The sequence below is a fragment of the Festucalex cinctus genome, chromosome 2 (genome assembly GCF_051991245.1).
Source record: "Festucalex cinctus isolate MCC-2025b chromosome 2, RoL_Fcin_1.0, whole genome shotgun sequence".
Lineage (NCBI taxonomy): Eukaryota > Metazoa > Chordata > Actinopteri > Syngnathiformes > Syngnathidae > Festucalex > Festucalex cinctus.
Window position 1 is genome coordinate 14091048 of NC_135412.1, and position 15234 is coordinate 14106281.

A 15234-nucleotide genomic window follows, 5' to 3' on the forward strand; every position below is an offset into this window, starting at 1 on the left:
TTTCATCTTAAGTTGCTGTTTAAATGCCAAAATTTGATTCTGATGACAATTAAGAAGACTGTAAAGAGAGCTAGAGAGCTTTGGACACAGTTTTTTTCTTCCACTCAATGGACATTGTGCTGTTCCTGATGGTTTACATGCTTTGGCCACCGGGGGCATCATAATACAGACATACAGAGACCAATGGAGACTCTTATGAGTCCTCAATAAGATGCAGTAACATTCGTTGTTCTTTGCAGAGGATAGAAAAAAAAAACATGTATGCCTGTGAATATTATCTGTCTACTTGTGACGCTCCGCACAGCATGGTGGGCTTCCTTAGTGGCTATTCTTCTATGGGGGTTATCACATAAAATAATGTTGAAAAATCACATATTGATGAGCAAAAGCAAAAAACAAAATAATGCTGTTCACACGTTTTGATGAGTCCAATTTTGTAAACAATTCACACTGACCGTAAACAAAAAAACAAACAGAATATCCATCCATCCATCCATTTTCTGAACCGCGTGTTCCTCAGAAGGGTCACGGGGGGTGCTGGAGCCATCTCAACTGGCTATGGTCAGGGTACACCCTGGACTGGTTGCCAGCCAGTCGCAGGGCACACAGAGACAAACAACCATCCACGCTCACAATCACACCTAGGGACAATTCGGAGCGCCCAATTAACCTGCCATTCATGTCTTTGGAATGTGGGAGGAGACCGGAGTACCCGGAGAAGACCCACGTGGGCACGGAGAGAACATGCAAACGCCACCCAGGAAGGCCTGGACCCGAGTTCTCAGTACTGGGAGGTGGACGTGCTAACTAGTCAGGCACCGTGCCGCCCACAAACAGAACATGTTATATAGAATCTCTATTGACTACAATAGAAAAAGCGGATCAAAATCTTATTTGTGTGTATGCATGGTCACAAGCAGTAATGACAATACATATTACAATACATTACTAATTTGGAAGCAATAACCCTAACATGGAAAATTTAATTTACCAATTTGGTAATGTTCAGATGCTTCTACCAAAATTTCCTCAAAACAATTTGTTTTGTTTTTTTTGCTTATGAACTGCATATAGGAGGTTATTAGATGCCTAAATGATAAGTTTGTTTAAGGTTGTTTTGTTCACTCTAAATTCTGGATCTAGAAACATTACCTGACAGTGGTTCTTATCACTCCCCTTTGGAGTCTGTGACTACATCCGAGCCCCTCACTAATGTGGATGAGCGCCACTCTCAAAAACAGCCATTCATAATGTAATATAATGTCCTTTGACGATAGCCATTGATTAATCAATTGTTGAGGTGACCTGACGAAGGTCTGAAGGGTTAGCGCTCTTGTGCGCATTCAGTTACAGTGTGTTTTTTGATGCATACGTGTGTGAGAGCTCACTAAACAACCTGATGGGGATGCGTTTCAGGCTGATGTCACAAATCAAGTGTTTTTATTATGCTTTGGTGGTGTTTCCTGCCAAGCGACGGATTATAATTGGAATAATGACTCAGCTTGGAGGCTGTCGCAAGGTCAGCAAAACGGGCGAACCTCTCTCCTGAAATCAATTGAGGTCCAGCAGAGAAGTGTGGAATGATGAGGCCTCCAGCCTTGACCAATGTCAGGATAAATCAGACCCACCAAGCAGCAGTTCTGCTCGATTCTTCACTACATTTCTCACCAGACTATGAGCACATCTGCAGACAATAAATCGAACGTTTGTGCACTGCAACATTAAACACATGAGAGGAAAAGAACAACAAGCAGAACAATTTGTTATGACCTTTAAGACCAACATTGTTTTTTCTTGTTTTCTGTTTGAACAGACCCACAAGTAATCAATTGTAATGTGGGCAGCAAAATGGAAATAGGGTTTGCTCATCTACCTCCCAGGTCTGATCTTAGTGTTTCGTATATAGGCTCTGGTCTTCCTATATGGGCTCAAACACCAAAAGCTGGACTTCGGTGGGTTGAGTGGAATAGCTTTTCAGTTTCTATGAGGATTGCTGCTAACACCTAGAAGAAATCAACTTTTCTGAAAAGAAGTTCGAGAGTTTTCTGATAATCTCCAACTACGGGAAACACGTTCACATGCTTCATACACTTGTGCTCACTCATCCTTACGACTACTGAGATCATCTCCAACGAGCATGATCTGGAAACGTTGGACAGAAGAATTTGGACAAGAGTCTCTTCTGCTAAGAATCAGGGTGCGCTTTCTTCCCAGTAATATGCAAATATTTATCTTCTCTCATATGTAAATAAAAAGCCAAAGAAAAGAGCAAAACACATACGCAGACCTTCATGTCAAGTCAAGTCAAGTTTATTTATATAGCCCTTAATCACACAAAAGTCTCAAAGGGCCTCACATGCCCACAGTTGACAAATAGCAACGACATCACCTGATCAAACCACAAAAGGGCAAGGGAAAGCTAAAAAAAAAAAAACAAACAAAAAAAAAAAAAAAACAAAAAAAAAACAAAAACATTAAAATACACATTAAAAAAACAACCCTAAAACTAATACTGAAACTAATTAAACTAAAACTAAGCATTTATTAAAGAACTAAAATTAATAAAAACTAACAGAACCACCCTGAAAACTAAATAACTAAATTAAAAAAAACAAAACTCAAAACGAAATGAAAACTAAAATAAAAAATTCCCAAACTATAAGAACCCTACTGCCATATTACAAATAAATTAGTTTATGTACTGTTGCATTTTTCTAAATATTCAAAAGCACAAATACATTATTTGTACAATTTTTATGACTAGTATCAATTTCTCTTCATAACATTATGTGGCCCTTGCGCCCCTCTGATTTTCTGTATGTGGCCCTCAAATGAAAACGTTTGGACACCCCTGAGCTACTGGAACAGTGCCAGTAGAAAGTGATAAGTTTCTAATGTATGATGTATGTATGTATCATGTATGATGAATATTTCACCAATAAACTACAAACAGTACAACTTTTGGGCCACTAACCTCAAGACACCGCTATGCAGATTTTACAGCTAGCCCAAGCAGCTGGAAATTGAGTTGCTTTTTTTACCCCCAAATATAAACACAAATAGTACAAGGCATCCACTTTATATTGGTGAGTACAGTTCATCTGTGGCCGTTTTCAGTTTTTTACCAAATATAGCCACATTTCTATTTTTACTGTTTGTTTGCAATTCTTTAGTAATTCTAACCTGATTCTTTATAGAGCGCACGCTTGGTACATATTGAAAGAGGGCTCACACCAAGAGCCGGTGAGATTTTATAGTGTTCACCCACCTTGTGTTTACACCTCATATGTTTCAGTCATGCAAGCGGCGACTGGTAAAAGGCATCTTCCTTGAGATCATCGAACATGCTTACAATGGATTTATCGCCAATGAAACGGTTTGACGGGCTACGTCTGCTGCTGTTTCATCTGCAGTACTTCATGGCTGACTTCCAGCTGAGAGTTGTAAATGAGATCACGTGGCGATTGAGTGAAATAGGCTCCAGTATGATGCAAAAGCTCAATGAAAGAAGAACCCAAAGAGCCATATATGGCTGCTTTTTGACAAGCAATTGGCCTGGCAGACAAAGTGCATTAGTAGATGAACACACATAACAGGAAGAGTGAGATAAGACTGGGAGGAACGTAAGAGGCTTACATGGCTCATTCACAGTTGATGTCGTCTGTTGCATTCGCAGCTGCTCTACTGTACATACAGTATAAGTCTGAGCCTGCATGCTTCAACAACCAAATAACCACAACAATGACTGTGACCGAAATACAATAATAAGCCAAACATGGCGTGAAAAGATAGTGTGACTTTATTTGTGTGATGCTGCTTTCCAATCTCACTAAGGGTCACTGACGTCGTGGTTGTAAATTTGCCTGACTTCGGTGCGGGCAATCTGGGTTTGGTTACTACACAGTGACGGTGTGAATGTGAGAGTGGATGGTTGTCTTTTGCCTGAATAGAAGATGGATGGATGGATGGATGGATGGATGGATGGATGGATGGATGGATGGATGGATGGATGGATGGATGGATGGGTTGGGTGGATGGATGGATGGATGGATGGATGGATGGATGGATGGATGGATGGATGGATGGATGGATGGGTTGGGTGGATGGATGGATGGATGGATGGATGGATGGATGGGTGGGTGGATGGATGGATGGATGGATGGATGGATGGATGGATGGATGGATGGGTTGGGTGGATGGATGGATGGATGGATGGATGGATGGATGGGTTGGGTGGATGGATGGATGGATGGATGGATGGATGGATGGATGGATGGATGGATGGATGGATGGATGAGTGGGTGGATGGATGGATGGATGGATGGATGGATGGATGGGTGGGTGGGTGGTTGGGTGGATGGATGGATGGATGGATGGATGGATGGATGGATGGATGGATGGATGGATGGATACTTATTCAGACCGCCGTGAGTCTAAAAAGTTGCTTGGCCTCACACCCATGCACACCCAAATACTAGAACTGCAGGTTTAACTGCGGATGTGTTTTGCTTTTTATTTGGACTTTTTGGGGAGTTTGGTCACACTTAGGACGACATGTTCCAAGATGAAAACTCAAGAGTATGGTGATGCGGTTAGGACTGCGATTGACTACAACTGATTTACGTCCATTTGAAAAATAAATAAATAAATGGCTTTAGCTTTCCGTGACCCCTGAATGCAATCTATGGAGAATGGATGTATGGATATGGGGGAAAAAATGTGTTTCCTAAATTTTTAATGCCATACAAACACTTTAAAGTGCTTCATATTCAAGCTCTCACATAAAAATTGTTTTCTTCTGATTGTCTAATATAACCTTTAGCTAATCCAACAGGCAAACGACAATAAAATATAAACTTCCTGTGGCTGCAATTACTCTAAAACAAAAACAAAAAACGCCAACATATTTGATTTGTACTCCCGCAATGATGTGTAATCATGTCTTGGAACATCATCACACGACAGCTAGAGCGAAAGACAAGCCTAAAGCCTTTTGCAGTGTTTGTTTGCTCTATCCATCCAGTGATGCATCACTTCTTTCCACAGTCTCATAGGTGACTCCATCTGGTATTGCCTGGATACCCTCCAACTCATGTCTCCTATTTATCATCAACAATGGGACATCTCTGTTGTTCTCTGGCCAAGTTGACTGCACATAATGTAAGTTTACACGCGCTTGTGCCAAAAAGTAAAGCAGTTTTCAATTCAGTTTTCCGCAACTGTGGAACAAACTCTCTGAAAACCAGAGATGTGCTCAAACGGTCAGTATGGTGAACTGAAATTTGGCCTAAAAATTGTAATGATCACAGCTGCTTTATCATAAATCTTACTAAAACTTTACTTAAAAAAAATCTTTTTTTTTGCATTTTGTAACTAATGTTATAATCCAGTGTTCTGTTTACATTTGACTGTTTATGATGCTGTTATGTTTAGGTTTTATTTTGATTTGACATTTTTCATCTAATCTTGTTTAAAAATCATTATTTCTATTTTCTTTGCCTCTGTAAAGCACAAATACTTGCCCCATTTATTTAAAAAAAAAAAAAAAAAAAAAAAAAAACTTGCCTTACTGTGCCTTGCCTTGTGACTGTGTTGTTTTGGAGGTTAAAAAAGTAAGGAACAACATGAACAGTAAAAGACTGATATGACCCTATTAAGTTTGAGTCTCAGTCGCAAAATTAACTGCACAATATTTATTTCAATTACCAGTCGTGTCTCAAAAAATTTAAGAAAAGATGACAACTGTGAAATAAAAAAGGGCCTCCTTGTGTTGATTTATATATTAATGACAACTTAGTGAGTGGATGGATTTTCAAAAGTAGACCTATTTGCTAATCACTTGATCGCCACATGACTTCAATAAACTGCACAACCCTGCCGCCACCCTGTGTGGAATTTGTGTAACTGCACACCCGCCCAGGCCAATACTATATTACTTTACTAGTAATATGTCAAATGAATATAATGTTTTATAATAAGGCAGAACAATTAATGCTCTACCACTAGATGGCAGACAGTCCAATTAAGCTGTTTATCCACCAGTTGCCATTGAAAAGAATAGCCTTTATTGTCCATTTGTGGTAAGCCAAGATGAGATCATCATTATTTCAGTATACATTTTTGTTTGGTGTGTACTTTGAGTTTTTTCTAAAGGTCAGCCTATGGGCTTTGCTCATGAAAGGTTGGGAAACATTACTCAGATTGTTTTGCTCACTGTATATTATCGTCAATACTTATAGATCTGACCTTGTTGTTAATGTCGTCAAAATCTGGTGGTTGGGGATGTCTTCTGTCTTTGGTGGGACCGTTGATGTTGTTAGGCGGAGCAAGCAACCAAAAGCTCAGGACAGCAACCGCTCCGGGACTGTGTCTGTGACAAATAAATATTAATTAATATGTTGACACATAAAAGTTTAAATACAGTCTAAGACGCTATGGTTGATTTATCACTCATTGAAATACTCACCAGGGTGGAAAATAAACTAAATAAAGTACAATGAGGGCATTTATAGGTTTTAACACAAACGCAGTGATTGATTTGTATGTTCAATAACAGTATTTACAGCAACAAGTTGAATACTTAAAGGGGCATGACAAAACTTAAAACTCAAAGTGGAGTGTTAAAATAGCCATATTTTTACTTTACTGAACTGTACTGTATTTATTTAATTCAATCTCGGTGTAATAACCTTATTTATTGGTTGATTGAATTTTTATTTTGTTGTTATTATTATTATTATTATTAATTCAATCTCTGGTGTAATAACCTTATTTATTGATTGATTGAATTATTTTTTATTTTATTATCTGTTCTTATTGCTGCTGGAAATGTAAATTTCCCAGAGGGAGCCATCACAAAGGGATCAACAAAGTCAAGTCTAAGTCTAAGTCTAAGAATTGCATAATGGACAGGAAGCACTACTGTGGCACAATGACTGTTGCCCCTATTTTCCTGGAAAGTGAAATAATGTTGGTGCGGTTAGGCCGGAAACTTTAACTTTTGCTCTGAGCATGACGTCATGCTCATGATCCTGGCCGTGCGCGTCGCTGGCGTCCATTCTGCAGGGGTCGCAAATGTGCAAAAACTCTGAATCCTGCCTTCAGTGTGACTGCTTGTAGTTTCAGTCACATTCTCAAAGGTTAGCTAAAACTAACAGCAGCGTGCTCATGTTTAACACAGCTAGTAAAAAACAAAACAAAAAAATGACTTCAATTTGATATTACAAATCAGCCAGCATTGTTGTTGCACAACATTTTGAAGCCACATGAGGGCGGTATATGTGCATGTATGTACTGTGCTGCATGCAAGTGCACTGTACTGTATTACAATTTTTTATCCAAAGAAAGAACATGTTCAATGACTTTCTAATAAAGATATCTCATATTAGATCATTCTTACTAATAAACGAGAAAATAAATAGCCTAAATGTTCGTCATGAGGGGAGTATGAAAGGGCAACCATTTTCTACTGTCTGTCCTCACAGCTGACTTTCGGCAAGTGCACAGAGACTGGAGAGGTAGCCTGGATGACACTATCGTGCATGTTATTGGACTGTTAGTGGAAAGTGACGTAACTGCAGAAAATCCACTCCAGAAGTGCCTGAGCCAAGATTGAAAACCAGAACCTATTGCCTGTGAGGCACACATTCAAACCACTGTTGTATCGTGCTGGACCAATTTTTGTTGCGTCATGAATAATTTCTTTAAATTGTAGACTTGTGATGTTGAATTTATTATCCATTTATATGTTTTGTTAAACTTTATAGGACATTCTCAGATTATTTTGTATGCTTTGTTATTGTAATGTTTTTGAGATTTTGGTATTTGAAGGCGAAGCCCTTTAAGAATTTTGTGATTAAGAGCTATATATAAAAAAAAAGAAAAGCAAAAAAGAAAGAAAACTGGAATATCATAAGAATGCCCTCATGTTTTATTCAATTTTTTCACTGTAAACTTGAGATTTACTTGCACATGCTGTAGCAGATATAATATTTGGGGGAATTAGTGGTAAGCATGTCTGCTTCACAGTCGAAAGGCTTGTGGTTCAAACCTTGTCATGGGCCCACCTTTGTGGAGTTTGGATGTTTTTTTCCCATGTTGTGGCTTGCTCCTACATTCAAAAAAAAAACATTCATATTGGGTGCGTTGAAGTTTCTTAACTCATTTACTCCCAATAACGTATAAATACGTTTTTTTATGTTCCAAGTGTCGCAAAGACGTATTTATACGTTTTTTTTGTTTTTTTGTTTTATGCTAGAGCATACAGAAGGCTTTGATGCAGCCTCTCAACTGCAAAGAACGGTTGCAGAAATGGTAGTTATTACATAAACGGCCAGCAGGTGGTAGCAGAGCAAAGGAGATCAACCAGGGCCATGTAGAAAAAAAGCTCAATTACTTACAATTTTAAATAGATTTGTGAAAACTGATGCAACTTAGTTCTCTTCTAATGCTAATTGCTGCAAAATGGAAACAGATAGAAACATACTTTTTTTTTTCCTGATGAAAGAAGAGACTTTAATCTTTGTTTTGGTAGGTTCCATGCTTTTATAGCAATTGAACACAATATTCTATGGGCCTTGCAAAATCAGTCAAAATCCAGTAAAACAGCCGGGAGCGAACGGGATTGCTTCTGTGAAAATGGCTGGGAGTGAATGAGTTAATTGTCGATTGAAGACTCTAAATTGTACATGCTTCTTTATATATGGCCTTGCGACCAGTCCAGGGTGAACGCCTCCAGCGCACCAGTGATCATAGTGATGACCCATGGTAAATAAAATGGAAAATTAAAATATGTCTGAATAGAAAGAGACATGTGAGTCACATTTTCAGCCTTCAATGTTTTTCTCACAGAGAAATTGAACCTTTTACCTCGGTCAGACAGTTGTGGAGACATTGGCTGATGAAAAAAATGAACCAAGAGTTCCACACAGGCTCTGTAATTCCCCATCCTTCATCCTTCGATTCGATTCTATTTAAAGCTCCTGCATTCCTCACTCAGAAGACGCTGATCTCTTCGAGACAGTGCAGTGCCAGAAATAACAGGTTTGGACAAACACATGGCTGAGGCGTGGTGGGCTTGGCTGACCATGACTGAGTTCCACTGTGGTTTTTGGTCCACTGTTCTTTTGCCTGTGTCTATACATCTGATTTTCTCACAGGCAGCACGGTTTGTCAGCTTAATCACTAAAAGTGCCAGTTGGAGTCTGGGAATGCAGGTGACTGCCGTCAGAGGCATGTGTGCCTTGTCTGTTTGAATTGCAGGGCATCAATGGCCAACACAACTAAGCTTGGATCGACTGCACTGAGATTGTATTGCTTGGGTTCTTCTCAGTTGGCCAAAGTACTCACACTCTGCACTTAATAGTAGAATTACAGATATTTCCGTCAATCAATCAATCAATCAATCAATCAATCATGGTTGGTTTTACCTTTCTCTATGTAATGTTTATGTCGTCAACTGCAGATGTTGACAAAAGTTGTGTCATTTGACAAAATAAAGAGTAGAAATATATGTCCATATCTAGGGAGTAAGTGTAAAAATGTTATAAAAATAATATTCCAAGTACAGGTACTTGAAAAATATACTTAATTACAGTAACAGTATTTGTACGTGGTTATTTACCATCATTCCGTTTTATAAATGGAGGCCTTGCTGTGTTGTACTTATTGTCCATTAGTGCTTCGACTCGTGAATCGTGTTTGCATATTTGTTTACAATTTAACCATTGAACCCCAAATCAATTAGAATGAGTTCCTCATTGTATTTTTGCCGAAAAACACATCATAGTCACAAAAAATGAAATATCCAATTTGATCATGGCAAATGGTAAATTGGGTCAGTCAATTTATATAGAGATGAAAAAAAAAATCAAATCGTGCTTTATCTACACCACATGTTTTCCACAACATTTTTTGCAAACATAGTAGGGTGTACCAAGACTACTGCACTCTCCACATACGTAATATGCATTGCCATTCGATTCATTGACACTAGCACACTTGACAATATGCTATGATTCATTATCTGAAAATTCTGATTCAGCATTCGTTCATTTGCTACCGAAAACGTATAAATACGTTCTATTTTAAACATTACCATGCTCCCAAAGACGTATTTATACGTTTTCATTTCATTTTTATGCTAGAGCATACAGAAGGCGTTGATGCAGCCTCTGAACTGAAGAGAATGATTGACGCATTGGTAGTCATTACAAAAATCACCAGTAGGTTGCAGCAGAGCATGAGATCAATCAAGGCCATATTGCAAAAAGCTGTTTTCCACACTGTTTTAAAAAGATTTGGGAATAATGATGAAACTTAGCTATATTCTAATGCTAATTGCTGCAAAACGGACACAGATAGAAATGTCATTTCTTTCCTGATGAAAGAAGAAACTAATCCTTCTTTGGTAGGTTCCATGTTTTTATAGCAATTTAAAAAAAAAAATATTCTGTGGGCCTTGAAAAACCTGTCAAAATCCAGTAAAACAGCCGGGAGCGTTGCTTCAATGAAAATGGCTGAGTTAATAGCCAATTTGCATGTCCGTTTAAGTCACCACCGATTCATGCACAGCCAAAGTGGCCAATGGCCAGACACAAGTTGACCGATAGTAGGAAAAAAAAAATATAAAGATATGCTTTTCTGCATTGTATTTGTCTATGGGCTAATTAGTCCTCTAATTCAGCTGGGTTGAGGCCTGTGCGCCGCCAATTGTAGCTGTACTTATTTACCAGTTCCTGCTCCATGTGACATTTTGAATAAAATATCCTTCATCAGGGAGAGTGACAACGACTGCAGCGTTGACATGTGGAGTTGCGCTGGCGTCCTGGGATGTGGCGTCATGCATTATTTGGCAGGAAGATAACACTAATTTTGCATTAGATTCACGGCCCAGTGCACCTGCATATTTTCAACCCCGCACACACGCACATTTGTCACCTCTCTCGACACTGTTTGTGTACAAGAATGTAGGTCAGATATGAGCATTGGTGTTTGTGGGTGGATGCGCACACGCACGATCCAGCGGTAGGTCAGTTTAATATTTAATTGGGCTGATGGACGGTGTTTGTTGCTCTACGAGACAAACATCATTATGACACACTAAGTGACTTAAATCTAATTAGAGCTGAAAATCACATTATAGCCGCTCGGTGATATATGAAGCTGCACACTCTACCCCCCCCCCCCCCCCTTTTTTTTTGTTTTGTTTAATACTGCTCACTGTGTAACAAAAAAGTAACTGGTTATAATAATAATTGGCAATTGATGATTATAAAGAAGGTCACAATAAATAGATCATCTGCATAGGACAAGTTATTAAAGGTAGTGTTGAGGAAATTAAATGTGGTTAGTTTTTGGTCATGTCCGAAATGTATTTATTTCCAAGCAAATGCTCACAATCATCACCTTTCTGTGTTATTTCACACCCAAGAACAAAATTATGTGTGCATGTGTGTTTGTGCTATAATTTATGCACAATGAGGGCGTAAACAGCTTCCACTTTGGTTACATGCTTTTGCACTTTGTGTGTATATGCGTGTGAGAGTCGAGCTCTGGCGTACATGAAACAACAGCTTTGTTTTTTGTTTTTTGTTTTTGCTCCCCCCCGTACCCCCCAAGTATCTGCCTCTGCATTGTCATTTGTATCATACACAGGAGGAAATGTAAAGTGAAAACCACGTCTTGTATAATAGGATTTTGCATCATGCATCTGAGAACTTCTGTTGAAAAGGGCCAAAAATGATCACCACAATTCTGAGCAGCAAAATAAACCACAAAGCTGTAATTTGGCTCCGTGCTTTTGGGTAAGCGACTAAATGCATACAATATGTGACAACAATGAAAATGCATAGAAAATCATAGTGCCAAAGCCTTCCAAGTTTAGTTTATTACAGGCTTTGGTTTCCACTGTTGGAGATCTATATTTTTTGCTTGCTTCTATCTGCGATGTCTTTTTCATTAAAGGCCTTTCTTGTCTGAATTTGTTCTCCTTAAACCACAGTCTCTGATCTTGATCTTAGATGGAACGGTCTTCAGACACATCCATGTTGGGGACATGCACTTTTAAAACGCTGCCCTATCACAGCGTACGTCCTTGTTCTCTCCTTCTTCCATTCCCTCCGTCCCTCGCTGTTTGTACTGAACAGATGCCAGCGCTGGGTAAAGCCTTCTCTGAAGGGGCCACCAGCAGCATATTGGTTTATAATTAATGAAATTAGGGCCCATGTCAGCCGGGGAGGCTTCAGTCCCGTTGTACAGTCGAATGTTCCCTTCATGAAAGCTGAAGGGAAGAAATAGACTTGTACAGCTGGATTTCGCTTTAATGAACTCCGAAGGTTAGCCCAATGGATTCCATAAATCCAATACAAAACAAATCAGAAATACTCAAGTAATGTAATGTGTGACCTTTCAATTATCAGTCCAACCTAAAAAGAAACAACCATTTACATCCACATCTTTGGAAACATGGCAGTACAATATGGGTGCACTAGTAGAACAACTGCTCTTGTTTTTTCCATTACTAGTGCCCCTTCATTCTACTAACTAAATACGTAAATGTGTGATTATCTTCTGAAGAAATAAGATTTGTCATAAAGTGCTGCTGGAAGTATGAAACTATGATTGAAGTGCAACGACTAGACAATTTGGAAGACAATTAGGTGATCATATGTTCAAGTTATCCATAAACAATTCTGGAAAATCTCTGACATCCACCAGTGTCACAAGAGAGATAGTAGAAGTAACCTGGCAATAACCTCTCCATACTAATTTCGTCGGGAAAAGGCATGACATTCTGTACACTAATTCGAGCTGATTGGACCATGCGACATTCTACACGTTTGTTTTAACCAACCACGGCCACGGGTGAAAATTTCAAAATGTCATCTCCGTTCATGTCGAAGGGGGGAAAGCATGAACATCTTACCAGCTAGAAATGCACGAAGCGCCCCTCGCTGTTCAACATCAACAAGGAAATGGTGAGTAATTCTGCGAAAACAGGATTAATTGCAGCGTCCATTCGTCCATGTTAGGTTTGTTTGTTAGCTCCGGCGTTGGCGCTGGCTTCATGGTTTCGTCACAGTTGCATATCCCGCCCCCAAACACAATGTCGATCTGTGATTGGTCCGAGAGCAAGGTTAAGAAATCCATACAAAATATGTCTCATGAACATGATCCATTACGAAAAGCTTTAACTTCTAAAATTTATGATTCTATTCACTCTTTTAATGCGTCCGTGTTTAGGTCAACAAAGGAAGCATGGGAACGTGAATTGGATTTGTTTTTTGATGATCACTGGTGGGACTCTGCACCGAGGATTATTCATACAACTTCTATCTGCTCTCGTTTGACACTGATTCAATTTAAAGTTGTATTTCGATGTCATTATTCTAAGACTAGGCTGTCACGATTTTTCCCGAATACTATAGATGTTTGTGATAAGTGTGGAATTTCACCCTGTAAGACAGGTTAACACTGAACGCAATGAAGTGTATTAAAAGAGGTAAAAAAAAATCAAATAAAATAAATAAAATAACTTTAATAAACGCTGAATACTATAGAACAAATCAGAATAAAATATCTAATCAATTGCATTTTTAATAAATTTTTTTAAATGGTAAAGAGACTTTATGGACACCCTGTAGATTTGATAACTATAGCCAAAAAATGATTTGTTGATAAATATACATCTTTGGTCTATATGATGAATATGTACTTTTGTCATGTCAGATAAATATTGATAATGAACTGCTATACTGTTGTGAAGATGTGTTTATAGGTGATGTCTTGATGATATTCAATAATATGTAAGCTGTCTCTCTCTTAGTATAATTCTATACATAGTTACAAGATATTGTGGTTTTGTATATTGTTTTTCAACGTTATGGCAGTATTAAGAGTTGCATTCACAGCTAAGGAACAGCCGCTGTTAATCGTCCCTGTATAAATGGTTCAGCAGGCTGCGCATGGGAACCAGCGAAGGAGGGAAGGTGGCGTGAAATCTCAGACACCTGGTGGCGTTTTCTTCCGCAGCTGGTGCAGAAAGCCCAGAACTGCCAGCTGTGGCTCCTTGACAGTGCCCACACTGCCCAAGATATGGGAGTGCATGATCATATCACCTTATAGACCTCTGCACCTGCCCATTCAATTAAAAACTAAAATGTTAACTAAGGTTTGATGCAACATGTTACGTGCACTCGTAATTATCAGCAAGCGTAAAGTCAGCAATTACATAAGCACTGAGTGCCTCAACAGCACATTGAGCATCAGCTGAAGTCAAAGCTCAGGGAGGCATTAATTCAAGAGCCACAACACTGTCCGATTTACAAGTTTAATAGTAGCCGAATTCTGAACACTAAAAAAGATTATTTACGCAAAATAAAATTCTGTGATAAAGAAAGAATGGGACAAAGAGAAGCAAACCTATTTGTTTTTCTTTTATTGTTCGCATTTGCTTTGTGCGGAAGCCTGAAACTACGAATGTGGAGTAAACATTTTTGACTGGCAAATATACATATTTGCAAGTTCAGCATTTTTGTTATGGCATTCTTGGAAAAAATGCTGAATCGGAATGCACTGCAGAAATTATGAATAAACCATGTTTACTTACTTAACTTTTGAATTATTGGTATGTGGGCCAATTGCTAAAAAAAAAACAACACAATTTAAAAAATAATTTAGCTTGTGTTTGCGCACATAAATACACCTTGGCATTATGGGGAAAAAAATTTCAATTTTCAGCATTTAGGCTACAAGGTACGTTCAAATGATTCAAACGTACTTGTGAATATGTTACTTGCAAATATATTGGAACATATTTAAATACTGAGGGGTAAATTCACTAAAGTTTTGCGTAGCCTTTGCACAGCGCTAGCCGGTAAAAATGGAGCAATTCGGGAGCGCCTAATTCACTAAACACTCGCAGATGGGGAAATCCGTCACTTAGTGCGTTGCCAACCAGATTGCACCCCGGTGCGCCGGTGTTATTATTTCAATTAGGTAAATACATTTGACGCAAAATATGCCCACCCCAATGCAAATGAGACTCATTGATATACAGCATCTAATTCACTAATGCCCAAATAGCCACAAGGAGTTTACGTGACGCAAATAACGTTTATGGAAAGCATGTGTCACCTGCCGCACCCTTGATCACTACAGCAGTGCATGTATGGAGACGCATGGTGCACGTCCCTCTTGGCTGATCACGCAGAGAGGAGAGAGAGAGGGGGGGGG